This window comes from Adiantum capillus-veneris, chromosome 29 (genome assembly GCF_014529385.1).
Source record: "Adiantum capillus-veneris isolate H3 chromosome 29, ASM1452938v2, whole genome shotgun sequence".
Taxonomy (NCBI): Eukaryota; Viridiplantae; Streptophyta; class Polypodiopsida; order Polypodiales; family Pteridaceae; genus Adiantum; species Adiantum capillus-veneris.
This window is the reverse complement of record NC_140959.1, coordinates 8,111,920-8,127,297: the sequence shown is the minus strand read 5'-3', so window position 1 is coordinate 8,127,297 and position 15,378 is coordinate 8,111,920. Positions and strand designations below refer to the sequence as shown.

The following is a 15,378-nucleotide window of genomic DNA, read 5'->3' as shown; positions in this document are numbered from 1 at the left end:
GATATATCTATAAGCAAATGTCTATATCTTAAATCCTTGTTCCCGTTTATTCTCTCATATTAATGAGAAAATCATTTGGGTTGGTTAGATATTAGCTATTAGATTTTATGACATGCCTACCATTAAGATTGCTCTTGTGGTGGTCTCACTAGAAAAGTGACCTCCAGCTAATCGAGCATGTGCTTGTTCTATAATGGGAATATATTCGTCTTCATTTGCACAAAGACGCAGATGTTGATCTTTGCCTCTCCGATACAATTGGTTCCCAATAAGAGCATAATCTCTTGCTTCAATTTCAATTGCTCTTTCGTGGCTTTTTTACTCATATCCTCAGGACATGTTCGACTTGATAAGTAAGTAACTAGATAGTTACTCCACTTAGGAACAAGTGATATTCGAAACAATGGCATATGAGTTTCTGGCATTGAGGACAAATTTTCACAAATGAGTCAACATCACTCCTCATAGTTGGCCAAAATACTCAAAGTCTCAAGATCCGTTGCATAGTTTGGTCTTCCGCAAAGTGAAGTCCTACTATGGTAATATGTGCTTAACTTAGGTATTGGGTTTTCTCCTCATGAGGATCAATGCATAAAAGCAATATTCCATGTTCTTTTGTATAGCCTTCCAGCTAGTAATTGATACATAGCTGATTGCTCAATTAATCCTATTGTAATAAGAAGTGGTATTTGCAAATCCACTTGAGCTATGGTCATCAAGGATACCATATTTTCCAACCATCAAGGTACCATTTCCACGGAGAACAGATATGCATCTGGTAGATCATCGTCTACTCCCTTTGGTGGTCTCCTGATATAATCCTTGACAATTGATTTTCTCTTTGATGAGTGGTGCCCTTTTTCACAACTACAGTGAAATCAAATTCCAGCAGAATGATGAACCATCGCGCACTATTCTTCCTGTGTTGCACGGCTTGTTGACCAATTATAATAAGGCTTGGTAGTGTCTATACTTTTTGACGGCATAGATCATCCCTAATCCTTCTCTTTCTATGGTTGTATAGTTTTTCTCTGCCATATTCAACTGTCTACTAGCATAAGAAAATCAATTTTCTCGTCTCCTGGTTGAGCTAGGATACACCCAATGGAAAGATTAGAAGCATCTACATGTATGTGGAATATCTTATTCCAATCAAACGTTGGCTGCGCCATATCGAAGTGCTGGAGAGGTGGGTTGCACCAGCCGGCCGCATTGTTGGGCAGGGCATTGATGAATGTACACATAGATCATCCATATAAACTTCCAAGAAATTTTGAAGATATTCTTTAAAAGCATGGCTCATCAATCTTTGAAAGGTGCCGGAGCATTAGTTAACCCAAAAGGCATAACTTGATAGTAAACAAAAATATCCCATTCAGTTGTAAAGGCAGTTTTATGCTGATCTTCTGATCTTTGGGGTCAACCAAAAGTTGGTTGTATCCCGAGAAGCCATCTAAAAAGCTGTAAGCTTCTTTTCCTGCAACTCGTTCTAAAACATGCTCAGTGATTGAAAGAGCAAAGTTGTCCCTAATGGTAGTTGCAGTCACTTTCTTGAGATTAACACATGCTCTTAATTTTCCATTTTCTTGGGTACTACCACAATTGGAGACACCCAATCTGTGTGTTCAATTTCATAAATGAATTTAGCCTCCTTTATCTTTGCAATCTCTGCTTTGATCTTCCTGGCAAATGTTTCATTATATGTATATGGCCTTTGTCTACTTAGTTTCGCATCATCTCTCATAGGTATAGTATGCTGACAGATTTCTGGATCAACACCCTTGATACCCTTATAAGACCAAGCAAAGATCTCTCGGTATTCTTTCAGTAAGCTTAACAAAAGCTCTTCTTCTTCTTCTGTCGGGTCGTTTGCAATGTAGGCTGGCCTAAGCTCTTCTCCTGGTTCGGTCAGATCTATCTTTTTTGCATTTTCCGGTCCGTCGTAGGACTCACCCTGTTTTTGTAGTTCCCTGACATGTTGTTTGACTATGATTTTTCGGTCTCGGAGAGTATATTTCTTGTAATGGGATGGAACACTCATTACATCTTTACCTTCCTCCTCAGCGGTTTCCATTTCAATTATATATATCTCTTTTAGAGCTTTTTTCAACTCTTGATACTTCTTTCTTTGTTCAACTCGTGTCATGGTTGAATCCTTGTCCTAGTATTCAGGTTTTGCTTGAGTTTCCTTTCTCATTTTTTTAGATATTTTTGATATTTTCTGCTTTTTGTTTAAAGGATATCTACCAGTGATTTTGTTTTTGACACAATCATGTGCATCTATTTGCATCAGAAACTGTGTTCTACTGAAGATTGATGGCATAGGTATAGCTTTCAAGTTTCTCATGTCTCTTTTTCTTCTATACCATTTCTGTCTTCACGGTTTCTAGTTTGGAAAGTCAAAAAACTTTTCATCCCCTTCTTTCGTGAGTAGTTTAGCTCTCACATGTTCTTTTTCCGGCCCCAAATCATCTAGGTAGCTATGTTCTTCTAACTCATCTACTGCATCATAATAGAGGTCTGAAAAGACTTGTTGAGCCTTCATCAAATCCTTAGATTCTTGAATTTCGTCTTCAATGTGAAGGGTTGAGATCATTTGTATGGAAATTATGTCATAACCGTCCTCATTGCAAAATTGAGTAGGCATAGACGTATTTACACATACATCCATAGAGAGAGAGAGAGAGAGAGATTTTTTTGTAGAAATGTGTTCAAAGAAGAGGAGAGTTCATGAAAGTTAAAAAGAGTCAGTGAGACATAGGAAGTTTGACAATACCTTGTGTCGCTTTCTTTCAAATTTCCTGTTTAAAAACCATTGTCTTCCTTGAGAGAGAGAGAGAGAGAGAGAGAGAGAGAGAGACCGGGGAAAGGGGGGGGGGGGGGGGCTTGGATTAAGTTGGATAGTATGACATGTTTGTATAAATGTGAGGAGAGTTTACAAAATTAAGAAGAGTGGGAGAGACACATCATCACCTCTATCTTTTCAATGCCCTCATTGTTAAGTGCAAGGAAATTACTTCATGAAGGAAAAATAAGATACACACACACTCACATTTTCCCACTCTTTCTGAGACTATGGCTAGCATTTTGTGTCAGTGTATCCTATTGGAGGGTAATTCATGAGGTTTTATTGAGCAAGGGTGTTCTCAAATGTTGAGATACCTTCGGTGATATAAGTTGTTGAAGTTCCCCATTACGATATCCTTCCATGGGTCATGTATCTTATGGATTATTTTCATTGAGTCACATATAGAAGTCATTTATCAATGACAGTTAATAGTTTATACCCAAATTGAATTTTGCATTAGCTTTATGCTTTTTATGGGTCAAGTTTTCACTCCCCATACAAAGGAGACTCTATCGGATTTTTCCTACAAATTTACCTATGCATTTTATGATACTTTGAGCACCATTTTGTCTTGAGATTTTACTCTTGTTATAAAGGAGGTTTTCTCAAAATCTCACCAGGTTTTTCTTGGCATTCTTGCCATAGAACTCAAGTTTTGCAAAAATGGCCTCTTTTGCTGAGAAGGACATTTACAATATTATGAAGTCTGATGGCACAAATTTTTCTACATGGAGAGAGCAAATCCAAACTATGATAATCCAAAACTGCCAACTAGGGCATATCTTTGAGCATGCAGAGAGAGAGAGAGAGAGAGAGAGAGAGAGAGAGAGAGAGAGAGAGAGAGAGAGAGAGAGATGGCTATACATACGGAAGATGCTAGATGCAAAAGCTAGGGCCATGATTTGCTTACACTTAGTCGAGTCTATGTATTTCACCTTAGTGGATAAAGCTACTGGTAAATCCTTATGGGACATGCTATGCAATACATATGAGAGCAAAAGTGCAGCTAAAAAAGTGTATTTGATAAAGAAGCTTTTTGAGCTTTGCATAAGAGAAGGTGACATAGTTTCCGAGAACTTGAATGCGCTCAATGAGCATTCGATGTACTTTTCAATGAGTTTTACAAGATGGCGAGCGAGTTTTTCCGAGCGATGAAAAAAATGAGCGAATATCTCAATAAAATTATTTGTGAATTAGAGACATTTTCAAAAGTGATAAGGGAAAAGAGACCGTATGGTGAAATTAGAGACCATTTTCAAAAGCCTCTTGTGGATCCTCTACTATGGCGAGGTATCCAATTGTTGTGAAAGATATTGTCATCTTCTAAAATACCCTCAAGTAGCATTTACTAAAAATAGCAAAGAAACAATTGTCCATGTCTTTATTGGCCAGTACACATCATGTAGCTCAATTTAGGGATCTTGGTAATAAATGTTTTCTTTAAATCTGAGTAGAAGTAGATTGTGTAAAATTACTCTACAATGCCATAAGAGGGAAAAACATTTTGATAAGAATTTATTATCTATCAAATTTCTCATCTAATATCATTTAGAGGGAAGGTTGGCCTTCTTTCTTCTTGAATTTTTCAACAAAGAGCTTATTGACACTCCTTTTGCTGGCTACATCCTACATCCCCACATTCTAAGAACTACTAGTGTTCACTTGCCATCCATTGCCTTTTTTATTAAAAAAACAAATATGCCCAAAGTTATTTACTTTAGAGAGCATATATAGCTCTTGATGAAAGCTTTATACTAATGATGTCATCTCTTTGATTGCATTGACTAGAGGATGTGCCACATTCTCTAAGGCCAAACACCACTAGGTAGTTTACAACAATAGTGTGGAGAAGGTGTCTATAGATGCACTCATCTACTCTTGTATTTCCTATGCATATGGCACAATTCAAGATTTGTAAGTGTGCAAGAACATTCAAGATGGCTGTGAAATAAATAGTTGTACTTGACAAAGTATCTATTGACTTGCACATATGAGAGACCAATGTGTTTACACAGTGTCATGCCTAGGATTCAGTCTATTGGAATGCATGAATGAAAGGTAGAACAACAAAGGTAGGTATAGGGAACTATGGGTCATTTCTTACAAATGCTCTCCCTCCAATTGTATTATCATCAATTTCACTAGTTATAGCGGGGAGTGGTCAAGAAAGTTTGGATTGTTTTGAATCATAGTCACAAGAGGGCTTTTTGAATCTACTCCAACCCGTAGGAGTGGTAAAGTTATGTCTGGCTTCTCCAACTTGCTAAGGGGCATTTTTTCTTCATATAAATGTGACCCAATTTAAACAAGAAGGCAATTTTATAAAGAAACAAAAGAAAAATTTCCGCAGCAGTACCCGACTCCGTCGTCGCAACACTGCCCGGATCCATTGTCGCTAACTGTGGCGCCCGCCCCATCTTGGAACCGGTCAGTGCCCATGCGGATAGGTTTAGACGAGTTTTACCAAGGCCATATGTGGTGATTATCTAGCTTTGTATAGCATTCTAGATCCAAAATTATTAAAAAAAGAATCAAAAAACTGCTTTGTATATTGTGAGAGTATGTCTCTATGATTTAAGAAAAATCTTTGAAGGCTAGAATCTACCTAGATGCCCACATGGCTCTCTCTCTTAAGAATCTCTCTCTCTCTCTCTCTCTCTCTCTCTCTCTCTCTCTCTCTCTCTCGCAAGCTTAATTTTTCTCTCTCTACCTCTCTCCATCTAGCATAGAGAGAACTCACGATGAGATTGTTAGACATAGAATTACAAGATATTGGAGGGGTGGGGGAAAGGCGGGATGCAGGTGTTGAGATGAGGAGGGTGCAAATGAGGCCACACAAGATAGAGGGGGGTAAGGTATATGTGAGGGAAATCTAAAAATACATCGAATTTGTTGAGTTGACTAAGTGGATAGAATATTGTGTGGAACGTGCTGCAACCAGTTCGCGCCGACGCTGACTAGTTTCGAGAGGTTTCAAAAGTTGAGGTAGTTCTTTAATTTAATACTAGTTGCATTGGTGTTGAACCTGCTGGAACCAAGTCCGCGCTGGCACGGATTGATTGCGAGAGGTTCCAAAGGAGTTGAGCTTTAAGAGCAGACACGATAACCTTCGCATAATTGGAGCCAGCACTTGGCGAGCTTGTGGAGCTTCATTTGCATGAGCAATCACCACCAGCACTCGACAAATAGCAAAAGAGCCCCTGAGAAGAAGATCATCGTGAAAGGGGAAGACTTGGAGCTATTGGTGCAAGCGCGAGTTGATGGTGAGGTGTGGGAGCATGAGGTGTTGTTGCATAGGCCGGGATAAGTCTGCCTCACTCCGCAAGCTAATTCTGCATCCTCTCAGCTGTGCAAACTGAGGGCAACCTGATGGTGCGGAACTGATATGCAGCCTAGCGCCGACAGAGGAAGCTCATCTTGTCACTTGTTTTGGGGAGGCCAAGACTCGCATATGCACATAGCATGCTTCTGTGATCGTCACGTGGCCCACTAGCCATGTGGTTCTCACTCATCATTGTTGTACTTTGAAGCTTTTCCTCCTCATCAAGAACCTACGGCCAAATCAGGGGCTAATCAATAAACATGTGATAAGTGTGGAGTCTTTTTATTACATAGAGTCTCGCTCCGTGCTCATCAAAGCTTGTAAGTTGTCATTGAAAGGAAAAAATTTTAATCTCTCTACAGGCTTAAAGAAATGTTATTGCTGGTCTATTTGATATACAGAAGATGGGCGTATATGACCACAAGGTGAGTTTATAACACAGCCTCGACATCACAAAGGAGAGAAACTCACACTTAGGCAAGAGGACCTCCTGCATTGACAAACACCCAACAATAGTTCAATGAGATATTGGCCCTCTAACCAAGTATGTCGAGCAAGAGATGAAATGGCGTCGCTTGACAAGCCAGGAATTCTGCACCCCACGGACCAAGGATACTCAGAATGTATTGTAGTTTAAGGTACTCAGCAGTTTAAGGTTCCAAGGAGATATTAGAATTTTACAAGAGTATTGTATCGCAGTCCGTAGAGCTCAAGCATTTTGAGGGGCGTTCACATCAAAGAGCTACCTTCTGATCCGAAGCTCTTTATAGCCAGTTTACATGCATGCCAACCAAAGCAGTGTCCAATGTAAAGCACTATATTGTTTCATGCTTTCAAGCCAACCATGTTAATCACATGCGATCGCTTTTTGCCAAAGAAGTACGTACAGCTCGATGCAAAAAAAGAATCAGCACCATTGACACATTAATCATATTGACAAGTTAATCGCATGTAGTTGCAAAAGAATCATCGCCATTGACAGGCTAATCGTGTGTAGCTACTATTTTGCCAAAGAAGTGTGTCGTGCATGCAGCTCCTTTTTTGTCATTGATAGGTTAATCACATGCAACTACTACTGCAGTTACAGTGCAACCAAAAAAGCTCGTTCTGTAAATGTTTGACCAACTAGAGAGTGATTCGTAATTTGCCAATGTACATTGAGAGCAGCTTCACGATTTAGTTGTGAGGTGGCCTTCATCGAGGACTTCAGTTTTAAAAGGCCTTAAACGAGCTTTAGTATTGGGAGGACGTATGGCTCATACATATGAGAGCTTGGAGGTGTTGTACGGAGCAAGGCGAAATTGGGATACCTCGCCATATTAGTAGAGGATCCACAAGAGGCTTGGCAGTCTCATTGCGGGGCAGCAAGGAGGAGCAACGATGAGTCTCGTTGTGATATAATCAAGGGAATATTATTCACAGAAGGCATGATGGGATTGCTCCTTGCAGGTGTGACATGATCATTGTAGGTTATTGTTGTCATAATACCATATTAGACAGAAGAAGAAGAAGAGTAAGAAGATTAGCGAGAGAAGAGTGAGATGGTGAGAGAGCAGACAAGTAGAGGTCTAGGCAAGAAGACAATGTCTACGATTGATTCCATAGGTATAGTTCTCTCTCTCTCTCTCTCTCTCTCTCTCTCTCTCTCTCTCTCTCTCTCTCTCTCTCTCTCTCTCTCTCTCTCTCTCTCTCTGGGTACGCCTGCATATATAACAAGTACATTAAAGTTACCCCTTGCAAGCCCAAAAAGAGTTAACAGAAGCTAGCTACTCGTCCAGGCTCCCTCCACGTCGACTGCTATTCTAGGCCACAAAAAAAAAGAACTTGGCCTACTTGTCCCAGTAAAAAGGAAGATTTCCATTAGCCTCAAAAAAAGGTCCATCATGTCAACCATAACATCTTTGCGCTTCTATAAGATTCTAACATGCAATACCTTTTGTTGGTCGATATGCACACTTTTTTCCCATTCAATGCAAGGCAGGAATTTCAAGAACAGCCAAGCTTCGGTTGATGAGGAAAAGGATTTCAAATGTGAGAGCACAAGACCTTAGCTATCAATGGTGGCACTATTTTATTGGGCCAAAGAATAAAGGTGCTTTTTTGGATACACCTCTATTACATTATGATGGATATATTGCTTTTGAGATGTCACCACAATGTGATAACTCAAGCATGTATGGTATGGAAAAACAATTTGATGGGGATTCTTGGAGTTTTTGCATCAGGTTGCACTCACAAAGGTGGAGTTGTTTCAAGCCTTGGTAGGTACCTACATGGCCTCATATACTTGCCGAAGTTTATTAGTTCTAACATTTATTTATGTTTTTGATGCATTTATAATTAAACGCTTTATATGCACTTTTGTGACTTGGGATTTTGTTAGGGCCTGAATATGTAAGGAGGTTTGATATTTTGAAGCCTTCACTGCTTTGTGTAAATTTTTTATGGACAACCATTTTGTGTTGCTTGTTGCTGGTTGAATCGAGCATGAATCAAGGGTGTTGCTCATATGCTTAAAAATTGATTCTACTCGGTTTTCTTTGCTCATTGATTGGAAAGCCCCCTTTTCAATCAATTGGCATGGTAGGGACTGGAATTTCACAACGAAGTGCAATCCATCTTCTTATGGTTCTCTCTACCCTCTTCATGAGGCATAATTTGCACAGCAAAATTAGAAACTCTATGCTTGAGGGTAAATTGACCAACAATGTTGTAATTTTCAATCTACTTAGTGAAGGGATACACAGGAAGTCTATGGAACCTACAAAGCAAGGTGATGTATATATTGCCAATGGCAAAGGTCGCAGAGGCCGCAATCATAACTATGAGGATTATAGGAATTATCGTAGTAAATCTAGAGGTTCCTTGCACAATGTTGAGTGCTATCATTTCCACAAGAAAGGACGTTTAAAGAAAGATTGTTGTGCATGGCAAAGAGACAAGAAAAAGTCTCAAGAACATCAATAATGCTAACAATGATGACAAGGACAAAGCTAAGATTGAGGAGCTCAATGTGCTAGAGTCTCCTAAGATTGCAAATGTGCCTGAAGCCCAAAATTTCTCAGGTGTTCTAGTCTTTACAATAGATCTTAGTCCGAATGCTCTTATTGCACAAGAGGCTAGCTTGATCAAAATCGGGTCATCAATTTTGGTGTGAGTTTCCATGTGACACATCATAGATAATGGTTCTCTATGTACACACATACTTGTGATAAAGTGAAGCTCAATGATGCCTATGAGCTTGAGATACATTATGTTGGAGACATCAAGCTAGTTATACATAATGGCACGGAATTCATAGTCAATAATTTTAGACATGCTCCCAAGTAGCGAAGAGTTTGATATCTTCCAATTAGCTTGACGATGACTTAGGTTACATGACCACCTTTGAGAATGGTTCATGGTCACTCAAAAAGAGAAATCTTGTGATTCTCAGAGTTCAGAAACATGAAACACTTTACTCTATGTTTGTTTTGTATATAACATAGAATTGTGTATCCATAGTTGAGTTGCCATCTACTCAGTTGATTCCACTAGGAAGGTGTGGGTTTATCCTTTGCGACATACGGATTGGGTCTTCTCTACTTTCCAAAAATTATTAGCAATGGTATAAAATCAACAGAATGAGGACTGATAATGGTAGAGAATACGTCTTCAAGGAATTTCAAAAAATTTGTAGCAAGACAGATGTTAAGAGGCAGCTTATTGCACCTTACACACCTAGTCAAAATGAATTTGTAGAAATAATGAAGCGAATGATTCAAGAATGAGTCACAACCATGCTTTCTATGGTATATCTGACTCAAGGTTTTTGGGCAGAGGCAGTATTGATAGCAGTACATATCATCAATTGGTCACCTAGTATGCCATCGAATTACCAAATTCTAAAGGATATGTGGTCTATAAAGAAGCCACATTATGACCACTTGTGTGTCTTTGGGTGTGAGGCATATGTACATGTGGAGCTTCAAAAAAACTAGACCCGAAGTCACACAAGTGCATTTTCCTTCGTTATGGTGCAAATGGATGACAAGGTCAAATTGGAGCAGGCCATGCAATCTGAGTACAACTTGATTGCCAACAACGAGAAATGGAACTTGGTTGGATTGCCATAAGGCAAGCAGGCCTTACCTTGCAAATGGGTTTACAAGAAGAAGTTTACATATGATGGTCCTAGGCCTATGTACAAGGCTAGATTGGTTGCTAAGAGATTCAAGCAGCACAAGGGAGATGATTTTGATGAAATCTTATTGCATGTGGTCAAGATGACTACACTGCACATAATGCTTGGATTAGTAGCCATTGAGGACATGGAGCTTGTCCAAACGGATATGAAGACAACCTTTCTTCATAGGGATCTTGAAGAGGATGTTAAATGAAGCAAGTTAAAGGTTTTGAATAGTCTAATAGGGAGGACCTTATATGCAAACTCAAGAAAGCACTTTATTGCTTAAAGTAGGGTTCAAGGCACTGGTATTAAAATTTTGATACCAGTGTCTTGAAGTAGGGTTCAAGGTAGTGGTATCAAAATTTTGATGCTTTTATGTTGTCCCAAGGATTTGGGAGTCAAGAGGATCACTGCTTGTATACAAGGAAACTCAATGATGGTTCTTTGATCATTTCCTCTCATGTGTGGATGATATATGCTCATTGCAAGAAAGTTTATTGAGGACATTGTCAAATTAAAGCGAATGTTGAGCAAAAACTTTGCTATGAAAGATTTGGGCGAAGCGAATCATTTTATTGGTGTGTGTATCAAGAGAGACAGGAAAAAGGGAATTCTTAAGTTTTCTTAGAATCTTATTTCCACAAATCATTTTCTTGGTATGCATATCAAGAGAGACATGAAAAAGGGAATACTTGAGTTGTCTTGAAACCTTATATCCACAAGGTTTTGCAACATTTCAATATGCAAGGGGGAAGGCAGAGAGTACCCCACTATCGTCATATTTGAAACTAAGCAAAGAAGATTCTCTCAAATCAAATTTTGAGGGAGTAGAAATGGCTAGTGTGCCATATTCTCCAACTGTAAGTAGTCTTATGTATGTTATGTCAGCTACAAGGCTTGACATTGCATTTGCAATGGGAGTGGTTAATTGGTATATGACTAATTGTGGCAAGCAGCATTAGATGGTGGTAAAACACATCCTCAAATATTTGAAGGGTACAACAAGAAAGTATTTACTTTTTGGTAAGAGCGATGCATCTATTGATTACACAGATGCAAATTATTGTTGGGTTAAAATCATGTGGCCGCATGAACCTTTTTTGTTTACTAACCCTTGTTCTTTATACATACAAAATAAAGAAGCCCACTCACTCTCTCCTTCGACAGAGTTGTGTTTCCCCCTTTGTTGTGTTACTCTTCCCCTTCCCCACACGTGAGCATGGGCCGATAGAGAAAGCATGCACGAGCTTGGCTTCCCCCTCCCACCCCGTATGTACAACTCCCCTTTGGAGATCTAGGAGATTCTTGATCTGAATTGAGCAAGTATCCGTAGGAAAAAGGTAGTGTAGGGGAATCAATTAGCTACAAGAGAATCAGCCAATGCAGGAAATTGAAAGCAAGTGGAAAATGTGTAGATAGCCTTGCAACTCGGCCATGATAGAAAAAGGGGTTGAAAGCATATAAAATTAGGCACCTTGGCAACTTTGTAGCGGGCAGCAGGTGCCGAGGAAGAGGCAACAATGGTACACACACACACACACACACACACACACACACACAGAGAACTAGTGAACAAGGAGATTTGAGCGGCTTTGAAGCTTTGAAGAGGTTGAGCAAGAATTGAATTAGGTAGTCCATAATAGCATAGTAGAAATGGGTAGAGAAAGGTAAATTGGGTTTCACTAGTAGCACTTTTTTTCCTAGAGTGTGGTTGTGTCTGTGCACATAAACACACTGCAAACTCGGGCAACATTGGTAGCACTGACAGCTTCATTGGAATATATAGAATCTTGAAGTTTTCCAAAAGAACTAGGAGCTTTTGAGACCTTTGTAGCATCAAAAGAAACAGTGCATAGAAGTGTGTATACACCCATTGGCTCAAAATTTGGTGTGCGCATGCATTCTCTCTTGATGTAAGAGATCTTCAAGCATTGTCAATCCCAACCTCATCATCAGCATTTCCCTTTGGCAAGGGTAGAGACACATAAACACACTAATTGTGTATAGACACTACTCTTTCTTTGGCATCCTTGGATATCGGAGGCCACTTCATTGATGGCATCCAGCCATCCGGATCTCTACAGAGCGAGAGAGATTTGGACTCTCTCTAACACCCGCCATAGATGGCATCTCCTAGCCTCTTAGCTTCCTACAACCTTGAATCCAAAGGAAGCGGCATGATATAGACTACACTTGGTGTTTTTTCAACATCCCACATATTACGTATTGGATTTATGACATTCGACCCTTGAATCAACTATATATAGGTTTCGGCCATGTTTTTGTCTTAGTTTTGGCTTTGAGTATTGGTGTTCTTGGTGCTTTAAATGGAAGTTTTGCATCAAATTCCAGTCGACATCAACATACAAGTTTTCTCACAAAGCAAGCTTATAGGGGTAGGCTTTTAATCCCACATGCACCTACTCTCCTTATGGCCCGACACACAATGACAAGCTATAGTTCTCATGCACCATCTCAAGGTTTCAAAAACACACATGTATTGTGCCTCTTCATGCATAAATGGAAGTGGTTTTGGCAGCAATTTCTCTACGGATTCTTATGCATTGACAGATGCATATTTTTTTAGCACACATAGTGCTATTGAGCTCTTTTGAGAGCAGGTGTCCCCACAGGGATTTTGTTTACTATGCACCAGTTTTTGGTGCATCTTCGTGCACAATTTCTTACTCATGTATGTGAGTTGCAGATACTGCCCATTGTACGTCATTTCTTGGCATTTTTTTAGCACACATAGTGCTATTGAACTCTTTTAAGAGCAATATCTCCGCAAGGATTTTGTTTAATATTTGCACCAGTTTTTGGTGCATGTTCATGTGTGGTTTTCTTACTCATGTATATTGAGTTGCGGATATTGCCCACTATACATTGTGTGGAGCCATTTCTTGGCATTTTTTGACAGTTTTTTGGCCATTTCAGAGACTCAAACCCGGAAGAACCCTTTTTGAGAATGTGGCTAGATATCGTGTTAGCTTAGCCTTTTAGAGGTTCATGCACGTAAGGTTTTATTGAGCTGGGGTATTCTCAAATGTTGACATACCTTTGGTGATACAGATTTTTGGAGTTTCCCATTACAATATCCTCACCATAGGTTATGTATTTGATGGGATATTTTGCTTGAAGCCACGTATGACAGCGTTTGTTAGAGGCAGTTGATAGTATATGCCTAGATTTACTCTTTTTAGTTGATTTTATGCATTTTATGCATCATTTGGGTCAAGTTTTCACTCCCCAAACAAAGGAGACTTTGTCAAAAAAAAATTGTGAGTCTATCTATGTGTTTTATGAGGCCTTGAGTATTGTTTTGGCTTGAGATTTTTTCCACGTTACAAAGGAGGTTCTCTCAACATCTCACCGAGATTTCTTACCATAATGTTTGATATTCTCATCATAGGACTCAAGTCTTGAAAAAATAATATCTTTTGCTGAGAAGAACATTTGTAATATGAGAAAGCTCGGTGGCACGAATTCTCTATGCAAAAATAGCAAATCCAGGATGTGTTGACCCAAAAGGTCAATTAGTGCCGATCTTTGAGTGTGCAAAGGGAGATGGTTAAACAAAACCACAAAGAAAGAGGATAGGTATGAAATCTAGGTCCACTATTTGCTTACACTTAGCCAAATCTGTGTATTTCACCATAGTGGATGAAGCTACAGTTAAATCCTTGTGGGATAAGCTATGCGCAATACATATGAGACCAAAAGTGCAAGTGACAAAGTGTACTTGATGAAGAAGCCTTTCAGGCTTTTCATGGAAGAAGGTGACGCAATTTCCAGGTACTTAAATGCATTCAATGTACTTATCAATCAATTGGCATCACAAGGACTAGACAAAGTGCGATCCATCTTCTTATTGTGCTCTTCACCACCACTTCATGGGACATATTTTGCACAACAATCAGCAACTCTGCGCTTAAGGGAAAGTTGACCTTTAATGTTGTTTCCAGTCTACTCAATGAAGAGATCATCAGGAAGTCAATGGAGCCTGCAAAGCAAGGTGATGCATATGTTGCCAATGGAAAAGGTCAAAGAGGCCGCACTCATAATCGTGCCAAAAGTAAGGATTGCAATAATACTTGAAGCAAATCTAAATGTTTTTTTTCCAATGTCAAGTGATCTTAAAGCTCACTTAGCACTATTTCTTACAATGCAAAACTCCAACGCTTTGCTGCTTTAAAAATCATCAGCGCTAGTGATTCAAAAAATCATCGCTATTGTATTCCGTCTAAAGCTCTACTGAGGTTTTCCAATGTTGCCAGCTTTCAAAGTTGTTGAAACATTAGCACTACTGATTTAATCCAAGGCTCACACACTATTGTTGTGCTTCTTCCACAAGCTTCAAGTTTAATCAATTTGCACACACGAGGAAAATACACAGACCATAATCCATGAGCCTTAATGTCTCAGAGCACATGCATTGAGGAGGAGCAGGAAAGAGAGTTTGTGTTGTTTCTTGAGCTCCAATACCACTTGCACAAGAAGTGTGCATGCAAGTGTGCAATGCAGTAGAGCACAAATCTGGTAAGGGTCTAGGTGAGAAGATAACTCATCACTCCTTATTCTTTCCATAAGGGTTAGTGGTTAGTGATGGGGGGCCGGTCACTTGGTCTCAACGCTAACAAAAGCAAAGTTTTTGCTCAACATTTTCTTTAATTTGACAATCTACTCAATGGACTTTCTTACAATGAGCATGTCATCCACATATAAGATGAGAACGATCAAAGAACCATCACTAAGCTTCCTTTTATACAAGTAGTGATCCTCTTGACTACTTCTAAATCCCTGGGATAACATACAAGCATTAAAACTTTGATACCACTTTCTTTGAACCCTGCTTTAAGCAATAAAGTGCTTTCTTGCATACAAGCTCCTCCTTGTTAGGCTATTCAAAACCTTTAGGTTGCTTCATTTAACATCCTCTTCAAGATTCTTGTGAAGAAATCTATCTTCACATCCATTTGGACAAGCTCCATGCCCTCAATGGCTACTACATCTTGACCAGGACCGAGAAGATTTCATCGA

At 39.4% G+C, this 15,378-nt stretch overlaps 1 pseudogene; it reads left to right on the top strand.

Moving 5' to 3' along the window:
* The first annotated feature begins 5,589 nt into the window (after positions 1-5,589).
* Positions 5,590-6,807, top strand: LOC147418702 (uncharacterized; annotated as a pseudogene).
* The last annotated feature ends 8,571 nt before the right edge of the window (positions 6,808-15,378 follow it).